This window comes from Papaver somniferum, chromosome 5 (genome assembly GCF_003573695.1).
Source record: "Papaver somniferum cultivar HN1 chromosome 5, ASM357369v1, whole genome shotgun sequence".
NCBI lineage: Eukaryota > Viridiplantae > Streptophyta > Magnoliopsida > Ranunculales > Papaveraceae > Papaver > Papaver somniferum.
Window position 1 is genome coordinate 187,306,734 of NC_039362.1, and position 9,110 is coordinate 187,315,843.

Sequence of the window (9,110 nt, forward strand, 5' to 3'; positions counted from 1 at the left end):
AGATTAAATCCTTATATTTATTCAAATTTACTCAATAGTCACTCCAAATAATCAGGGAATTAATATTATGCGCGTTGAAGAAGAATTTTTTTTAATCTTTCTTGCTGGTTAAACCTAGACACACATAGGTGTGGGTTTTTTTTTCATTCAAATACTTCGTGAAACTATGGAAGCAGAGTTGCTTGGTAATATGTTCTTCTTGTAAAACTCTATATTTTTAAGAGTCATGTTGTGACGGAGTCACCCTCGTGACAACTTCTATATTGGTGCACTTCCTAACCCTTGGATAGGGTATGCACACATCTCTAGATTAAATCCTTATATTTAATCAAATTTACTCAATGGTCACTCCAAATAATCAGGGAATTAGTATTATGTGCGTTGAAGAAGAAATTTTTTTAATATTTCTTGCTGCTTAAACCTAGACACACGTAGGTGTAGGTTTTTTTCATCCAAATACTTCGTGAAACTATGGAAGCAGAGTTGCATGGTACGTAATGAGGGCTTTGGAGGGATTGGTTACGGGGTAAAAACCATTATAAAAATAGATTATATATGGTATTTGTTTGTAATCTTTATAAATTAAACATCCACGTGATGTGATGGTTTTGTTTTTCCATCGGCAAAGTGATCGGCAAACCAAAATCATTAATTGGTTACTTATAAATTGTTAGACATAGATTTTGAGCACGATTATTTGGGGAGAAATCTATTCCAGTATGAGCTTTCCCCATTTTCAACTTGACGTTCATACTCAGTGACTGCGAGTCCATATGTCAAAGGCTATCTCGACTAAGAGTTAAAGAAACGAAAACAGATAAGTCCGGATAAATTGTCTCGATACGGAGAAAAACAAAAGAAATGACAACTGATTCCAATTTGTCACATTATTGATTCATTCCTTCAAGGTCCAAGTTTCAGCACATCATACGATTCCTTATTTCAAACACAAAATTGGTTAAAAAGATCAAAATCAATAATTTCTGGGTGAAATGGATAGTTAGATTTTGATACTGTTTAAATGGACAAAAATGTAAAAATAGTCAGGATGTAATCAGTTTCATCGTGCCCATTTTCAAATATTTTTTCTTATTTTTAATTTACACAGGATGTATACAGTTTCATCCTTGCTATTTTTTAAATTTAAGCTATGATGAATCCAGTTTCATCCTTGCTATTTTTTTTTTTTGGCCATTTCACCCAAACTATTTTTGACTCGTCCATTTGAACCGTGATTTAAAAATATTTGGACAAATGATCTATTTTCCGTATTTCAAAAGGAATGCCGTCTAGGTTTTGGGAAAGAAGAAATAACAAAAACAGAAGAGTTCCCTATTTGATACAGGGATTAGGGTGTTAATAAAATTAAATGCAAGGGTTTAAAAGACAATAAAAATAAAATACTTCTTTCTTGCCTCATGTGCACAGACGCAACGCCTTCAAAATTCAATCCTTATGCATACTGCAGTTCCGGATTCCAAATACCAGAACGCTTTGAAATCTTTCTTCCGGTCTTGTGGTCTTCCCGACACTTTTGACATCGATGATGCTTCCCCCAGTTTATGAAGAAATAGGCAGTCATCCAATTTGGTGTCGTAAAAGATAATATCCCCACTGGCTTTTCGTTGACGCGGCGTGACTCAGTTCATTGGCATAGCAACAGAACACCGCATGCGATGGACTTTCTTAAGGCCATCCCAATTCCAGGTCTTAATATCGGCCCCATACAATTTCGTTCAGTGCTCATGTACCGTTTTGGTATACCTATTTTGAGGTATGATGAATTGTTCCCTTGTTGCAATAGAAGTATGGATGTGTTTGGTGATCATGAAGTTCATTGTGTTGGAGAAGCTGGACAAAAATTTAGACACGAGATGGTGAAAGATGTCTTTGCAGATATGTGTTACAAGGCTGGGGTAGTGGCACGGAAGGAAGTCTCACTAGGCTTTTCGTCCAACACTGTGGCTGCTCTCCGACATGCAGATATTCTTGTATTCAATTGGGAGAATGAGAAAGACGTGTGCATGGATGTTACGGGCGTTTCTCCGTTCACTGCTGCCAACACTCATGTATTCACTCCGGGACGAACTATTTCTATGGCAGTCACTTGGAAACGCAACAAATATATGGAGACATGTTCCGCTCACGGATATGGGTTTCAAGTCCTAGCATTTTCTAGGTTGGGTGAGTTAGGCGACGAAACGATTTCATTCTTAAAGAGGTTATGAAACTGTCTTCTTAGTCGTGATGTTAATTACAAGTTTTGTAACTCCCTTTTCCATAAACTTGGTATCGTGATCCAAAAAGGTGTTGGTGCCCAGCTTGTTACTAAGCTACCTTCGACGGATGTGTAAAATAGTAATATTAATAATAATAATAAATTATAAAGTAAAAATAAAATAATAAGAGTACTTTTTTCTTTCTAATTATAGTCCGGAGATGTGTAAAGATCTGTAATGTAAGATTAAAGGGTTAAAAGGTGCACCCTCACAGAAACTGCCACGAGGGTGACCTCGTCACAACACGACTCGTATTTTTAAACGAAATCAAATGGGTACATTATTTATATGTCCTTATTTTTGAACCCCAATAAATATATCTTTATGCAACAATAAATATGTCATTACTTTTTAATAACCTTATCCATTTAAAATTGGATTACCTTAATATCCTCATCCATATAATATTTTTCTTTATTTCAAAGTAGAATAAATTTCTTCCTCTACCACTTCACCACCACCATCAACATTCAACTACCATTCCACCACCACCGTTCAACAACCACCACTTACCAACCGCCACCACCACTAATATTCCACCACCACTCCTTCACCACCTGCCATTACAACACCACTAGTCCACCGCCGCAGCCACCACCGCCGCCGCCACCACCGCCGCCGCCACCACCACCACTGGTTCAGATATTTTTGTATCAGCAACAGTAATTGATTCAAATAAAAATAAAAACAACAGTAAAAGTTGATCCAATTTAGTGGATCAACAGTGGTAGTTGATCCAAAAAAAATGGATCAACAATAAAAGTTGATCCATGTAAATGGAGTGAACTTGGCGTGAGTCGAACACGCATCATCTGATATGGAGTCAGTCATGCTACCATTGCACCACAAGTTCAACATTGGAAGAAATTTACATAAATACAAGCATGATATAAACTACAAGCATGATTATACTTATCCAAATGAAATATTTTCAACAACATGAGATAAAAGGATCAACAACAGTAGTTGATCGCATAAAAAATTGGGTCAACAACAGGAGTTGATCCAATAAATGGGATCAACAACAGTAGTTGATCCAATAAAAAATTGGGTCAACAACAACAAGTGATCCCATAAAAACATATAAAAAAAACAATTAATCATCACCTGTAGCTTCATAAACAGCAATCCATACTTGCAATTCCAGATTCATGGAAAACAACACCCACAACTCTGTTTCTACTTATATACTGCACATTTTAGTCACTTCCAGCACCTTCACCTTCATTGCAGTAGCCACCAACATCATCTTATGCTTGCTCATATTTCAGCCGCAACAAACACCACTGCAAGATTCAGATTCACAACACCATTCAAACCAATATCATCTAATTGTGAACCTGCTCAACTGCACCCTAACATACATCTATTTATCTCCAATACATTCTGACATACATTAGCAGCTAAGTTATACTAAACACAGACCCATTCTTCCACTAGCTGCAGTTTCAGATCCACCAATAAAACCATCAAAACACCATCTATAATCCATAGCAGCAACCAGCATTGTCTGCTCTGAAGCTTCAACACCAATTCGAACCATCTGAACCACCATGAGATGAAACCTAACTTCAATTTCTTCAAACTCACATAATCAAATCCTAATTTCACCAAATCCCCATTTCTGCTTCATTCTCAACTTCAGCACAAGGTCATGAAATCAAGTTGAATCGACACACAACAACGACATCTCCTTCATGACTCATCTTAGATCCACCATCTTCTGTGTTCTTCCCAACTGAAATCAACACAAAATCAATTTTGAAAAATCTCTGAAACCTAAAATCGTCGTCGCCGCCAGAGACACCATAACCATAGTTACTACATCTCTCTCTCTCAATCGAAAATCTTTCTCTCATATATTTCATAACGGCGTCCAAAAAAACCAGGAAAAGCGACGGTAATGGTGGTGGTGGTGGCGGTGGCTGTTCTAAGAAGAGAAGGATAAAGTAATTTTCGATCTGGAGAAGATGAAGATGTAAATGGTGACTAAGGAGGTGGTGGTGGTGGTGGTGGTTATGGTGATAGTACTGGTGGTGTTAGTGTGGTGGCAACGGAGGTAATGGTGGAGGCAGCGATGAAGATGAATATGTTCGTTTTTTCTCAGAAGTGAGGAAAAAGCTGAAATATAAAACACATACGGGTTAAAAAAAGAAACCATGAAATGATGAAAATAATTTTTGTAGATAAAGTTTCAATTATGCCATCAGGGACATTTGTAAAGTGTGTTAGGGATATTTATGAAGGCCCATCAAAAAAAGGGACAATAGTTCAATTCCCACAAATATTAATACTCTAGGCATCTAAGTTTTTAGCCCAGCACAACCCGAACTCCACTCGATTTCTCTTCGGGCCTTGATGATTTAACTCGAAATGGGCCCTAACTCGACGACAACCAACCGTACCAGCATCCTAATATTCGAGTACTAGCAAAAAATGTGGACCATCCATGGGGTTTTCGCAAAATCTTTACTCCAATTTGGGTAAGAATTTGATAACTTATACCCCAAGAATTGTAACTCTAATCAAATTTATCGCCAACTCCTTCTGTACTTCTTCTGCTCATCTTCAACAATGGCAACTGCTTCGCTGCTAAGACCATTTCATTCATTGGGTAGAGAATCAAGCTACTCTGCAAGTGTGAATATCCATTGCTAAAGACGAGAACACAAGTTCATTACCAATTAATTAGAAAGAACAAGAGTTCTCTTGATCAAGCAGAGGCCCGGGACTAACAATTTTAGGGTTCAATGTTTTATGAAATCAAACAAACCAGGGTTCGAAGAAGAAAAGGAAGAAGAAAAGGAAAGAAGAAAAGGAACTTCATTGGATGAAATCATTCAAGAAATTCTAAAAACCCTAAACCTTTTCATGCAAAAGACTGCGGTTGCTGGTGTTATATAAGGGTTATTGATGACATATAATCCACATTTAGCTTTAGCTGCTTCAGGTGGTAGGATGGGTGGTCGTTCTTTTTCTAGTTCTTCTTCATCGTCGTCACCTAGTTATTCGTCTGGAAGCTCTTTCTCTTCATCATCATCACCAAGTTATTCGTCAGGAAGCTCTTCCTCTTCATCATGGAATAGCTATAGTTCTTCTTCAGATGACGACAATAGTTATAGTTATTCGTCAGGAAACTCTTACTCTTCATCGCCTAGTTATTGGTCATCATCGATTGATTGCTCGACACCAAAAAATTATTATTCGTCACAAACATCTTCGGTTAGTGAAAATGAACCCGAGACCAGTCCTGAAGCTCAAAGATCTTCTATTAGTGAAGATGAACCCGAGACCAATCCTGAAGCTCAAAGATCTTCTATTAGTGAGAACCCGAGACCAGTCCTGAAGCTCAAAGGTTGACCGCTCTTGAAGTTATTGTAACTATAGGTAAACAAATCCTGCTAAGTACTGAACACCTGTATTATCTTTTCTTATAATTAGTTAAGTACATGCAGCAGCTAGAGAAGAGCAATATACAGTACTGGTTTTCCTTAATCGGAATTGCTTTATTTGATTCTCTAATTTCTCTTCTTCGGTTTGGCGGCGGCGGTGGTGGAATTTATGTCCGTCCAGTTATTATCGTAGGTGTCATCTATTTGGTCTATCGATTGACTGCACCTCATGAGCAAACACAGTCAAGTCGAAGTTTTCATGAGAAAAGACAGCCAGAACAGCCAAAACACAGTTCTCACGAGCAAAGACAGACAGAACAGCCAAGACAAAGTTCTCACGAGCAAAGACAGCCAAAACAGTCAAGACAAAGCTCTGTAGATACAACAAATGCAGCCACTGTAATCATGCTTCAGGTAATATTCTCCGTTTAATGCACTACTTAACACATATATATAGCTGATAAAGTATGCTTCTTACCGTTATTGTTTGATTGGGGTTCTTGCATGTATAAATTGTATAGGTTGCATTGCTGGGTGCGACAAGGTCGCTTCAAAAGGATCTTGATAAGATTGCTGAAGTTGCAAATACATCGACCACTTCTGGTTTGAGTTATATTTTGCAAGGTGAACCTCCAATTTGATGTTTTCTCTAATTATGTTGGCCAACATGTCACTTGTGTCATTTGGATTCTATTTCTATCATTCAATTACATATACATTCCGGTAAAGAGAAATTTGTCATAACGCTGTATGCCAATCTCCGATAGCTTGGTTAGGGAAGATTCTCTTATGCACGTGTTTGTCGTTTTCTTTTGGCTGCAGAATCCACATTAGCATTGATTCGACATCTTGCGTATTGCTTCTCTAGTTACTCATCTGTAAGTCGAATTTGCCCCAAATATGTGCTTCGTTATGTGGCATGATTGACCACTCTTAAATTTCAAAACTTTTGTTTGAATGGTTCTTTATAGGTGGACGTTAAGCCAGATAAAGTTGATGGTGAAAAATTCTTTAATAAGCTCACCATTGAGGTGCGTGCAAAGTTTGATGAAGAGACGCTTGTCAATGTGGACAATGTCAAGAAGCAAAGCACTCCGAGCAAAAAATCGAACGGTTTAAGTAGCGACTACATAGTGGTAAATTTTTTTGCACAACGACTTTGTTGTGTATAACAACATGCATATATACATGATAATTGCACTTTAATCTCCAGTTTCAGTTTCTTCAAGATATGTTTGATAATATTTTGATTTTCAGATGACCATCCTGGTGGCCGCTATTGGAGACTTTAAACTAGATGTCGTCAATAACAGCGATGATTTAAAAAAGCAGTGCAGAAACTCGGTTCCATCTCTACCAGTAAAATTTTGGTAATGAAACATATTCTCATTTGTTTTCTTTTTCTATTTTTATTTAGTGGCATTTGCTATATCAACTGGTTGTTATTTGATGCAGGCTGTTGAGGTGATGTGGACTCCACAAGAGGAAAATGACATACTAACAGAATGCGAGATGCTTGAAGACTACCCTCGCTTGAAGCCTCTGTAAGCATGAAGCCATATTATTAGAAGAAAATGGACAAATACCCGAACCTATAAATGTATGATTTTCTCATGCTTTTTCTTGCTTTCGTATGTGAAAATCTCTGATTCTAGACTAAATTTGGTTAATTGTTTATTTGAAGGGTTACAAGTTGAGATTTCTTTCAGAAAAAATAACAGTTACATACGCACTTATTAGTCGCTGGCGTTTATATACAAGTTGGAAGACTCGGTTATTATCTACGGGGCTGTTAGTCCGCTGATATACGATCACGAATTTTTAATAGTAGAAATGATAAAACTCGATCATTATCTGAGCGCGGGTATTTACACTTGGTTGATTGATGGTAAATCTTTTCGTGCACATTATATCCTTCATCTTCTCCACCACCTATTAGGGGCTTAATTGTTGAAGGGGATTAAACCATTTATCATTTATAGTAGCAGCTGAAAGCCTGCAAGTATTCTGTACTTTTTGCATGATTTTTTTGTGCATCAGTGGGTTTGCTAGTTTGATCGATATGCTAAATTGAACACTAAATTTTTAGCATATGCGTAAGCTATAAGTTCCTACAGCCCCGACTCAAGCTTTTATACAACGCAGTGCTTTTTTTTTTTTTTTTTTTTTTTTATTGTAAAACTAATTTTATTAACTAGCAAATATAATACAAAAGATTTACAAATTCATTGTTATCAAAAACATTAGAGAGAATGCTAGTTTTCTGGATTTTTTGTTGCAATTTGGAGGACATATGTTGGAGATGTTTTATCCTTGCTACTTTAGCTAAGTAGTCCGATGTTGAATTGTGTTTTTGTATTATAAACTTTACCTGTGCTTGAGGGAGGTCTTTCAAAATTACCTTGGTTTCCTGTAAAGTGTTTTCGGCTGGCCAAGAGAAGCTAGCTTGTGCTCACCATGTTTATAATGTCAACTAGAGCTTTGCAATCGGAGAGTGTTGAAATGCTTGACAATATATTTTCTTTTAGCCAAGTAACTGCCTTTAACAAGGCTATCGATTGCGCATGAAGAGCTGAAGACGCCTTCTCCGAACCCGCTAAAATATGCATAAATGACTCGTGGTCCACTGATAAAGAATAAAAGCATAACCCATAGACATGTCTTCTTTCTTAAAAGAAGCATCTATAAATATTATCCAATTTGTATTTAAATCAGACTATTTATAATTGACCGACTTCACCTTTTGGTTGTTAATTCCCTTTTGAACTGTTTTTGAGTGAATAGAGTGCAGAAATCTGTTTATCTGGCCGATCAGTTTAACTGGGTCAGGAGATATTTTTTCGAAGACTACCGAGCATCTGTATTCCATATGAACCAAAGAATGGTGGCTATTTTTTCCACTAGGTTAATTGAATCTTTTTTTAATCCAATGATCCATTGCGTCGGTGTTTCCTGTCGAATTGAGTCTGTCAAGCGAGAACCCAAACCAGATAGATCTGGCGAATGGGCATGATCTAAAGAGATGATTATCCGTTTCATGAGCTTGTGCATCACACATCTGATAGTGAGGATCAATATCTATGTTATGGGATCCAAGACGCGTAGAGGTAGGTAGACCTTTCTGAATTAATTTCCAAATAAATAATTTGATTCTTGGAATCGCCTGAATTTTCCAAAAAATTTCCCAAGGGAAGTCAATTGGGGTATTGTTATCTTGAACTTGATTGATTAAGAAATTATATATGTTTTTGGCAATGAAATTTCCAGAATGATGATGTTTCTATCTCATTTTGTCTTGTTCCTGTATCCTTGGAGTTATGGCTTGTATTTTTCTTCTGTCTTCTGGGTTGAAGAATTTGTTCAGTTTTTCTTGATCTCATTTATTTTCTTCCGTAATCAACTCTTGAACCATTTTTGGGGCCTGTTCTTGAAGGTTGGT

The 9,110-nt window shown here is 37.0% G+C and overlaps 1 non-coding gene across 1 annotated transcript; it reads right to left on the reverse strand.

Annotated features, from left to right (window-relative positions):
- Positions 1 to 3,061: 3,061 nt before the first annotated feature.
- Positions 3,062 to 3,132, reverse strand: TRNAW-CCA. The gene has a single exon. It is a non-coding gene; the product is annotated as a tRNA-Trp (tRNA).
- Between the last annotated feature and the right edge of the window lie 5,978 nt (positions 3,133 to 9,110).